We start from the raw sequence: 1,103 nt of genomic DNA, 5'->3' as shown, positions 1-1,103 counted from the left end.
TTTGGGGGGGTTTTTTGTGGCGGGCCCCCAGGTGGCTCCCAGCCATAAGCCAGGCTGGAGCTGGTCCTCTCCATCCCTCTGCACCCAAGGCTTCCTGCTCAGGCTGGAGGATATTGATACTGCCCGGGCTCCAACCCTGATTCAGCAGAAGCCGTGGCAGGTCTGATTCAGCACCTCTTAATCACCCGGTTATCTGGGAGAGCTGCTCCCAGCACAGCAAACCCTGCAGGACTCAGTGGGAAGGAGGGTGCAGCCACCCACCCCTGGAGCCACGGGCAGGGCTGCCCTCGGCTTTATCAGCACAGGGAGGTTATACTGCTGCAATTACACCGCTGGTTAATTGCACCGGGACCTGTTCCCATGAAGGCGGGTGGCCCCCAGCACACGAGGACGTGTTCACACCCTTGTTTGCCCGGTGCTTTTCCCTCCTGCCCAACCTCTGCTGGCTCAGACCCCATGCAGGGCCCCTTAACAAGGGGTCTCACTCATCTCCAGGGGGGTTGCATGTGGCTGTGTCCCCCTCCATCCCCCCCATGGCTGGGGACCCGAGCCTGGCTGCTGGGAGAAGTGCAGGCAGCTCTGTGTGCAGGGGATGCCCTGACCCCCCTCCCTGGGCTGCCTCTCCTGCCTACAAGCACCTCCAGGCTCTTCCCCCAAGGTGATCAGGTTTCCCGGTGATCCAGCTGAGGTGGAAACAGATCCCTGGCCCAGGGTCAATGAGGGTGAAAGGAAAACTGCTGATTGCTCCTTGTGTTAGAGAAAGGGAAACAGATATTGACAGGCTGAAAGCTTTCTCCTCCAGCTTGCTCTTGTGTTTGGAGATTGCAGGAATTCAGCAGGTCCTAGAGGTGGGAAGTGATGAGGAGCAGCCTGTCCTGGGCTTTCTGCAGGTGCATCAACCATCTCTGCTGCCAAGAGGTTGGGTTTTACACCCTGGTAATGACTGCAGGGACAATCCAAGGGAATCAAGGGGCGATTTTCCCCGTGGGGACCAAATCCTGGGGGACCAGCTGAAGGGGCAGGAGGAGCTGAAGGAGCAGGAGGAGCTGAAGGGGCAGGAGGGGCTGAAGGGGCAGGAGGGGCTGAGGAGCAGGAGGGGCTGA

Source organism: Chaetura pelagica, unplaced genomic scaffold, assembly GCF_000747805.2.
Source record: "Chaetura pelagica isolate M959 unplaced genomic scaffold, ChaPel_1.0 scaffold132, whole genome shotgun sequence".
Taxonomy (NCBI): domain Eukaryota; kingdom Metazoa; phylum Chordata; class Aves; order Apodiformes; family Apodidae; genus Chaetura; species Chaetura pelagica.
The sequence above is the reverse complement of the archived record's forward strand: the minus strand, read 5'-3'. Positions refer to the sequence as shown.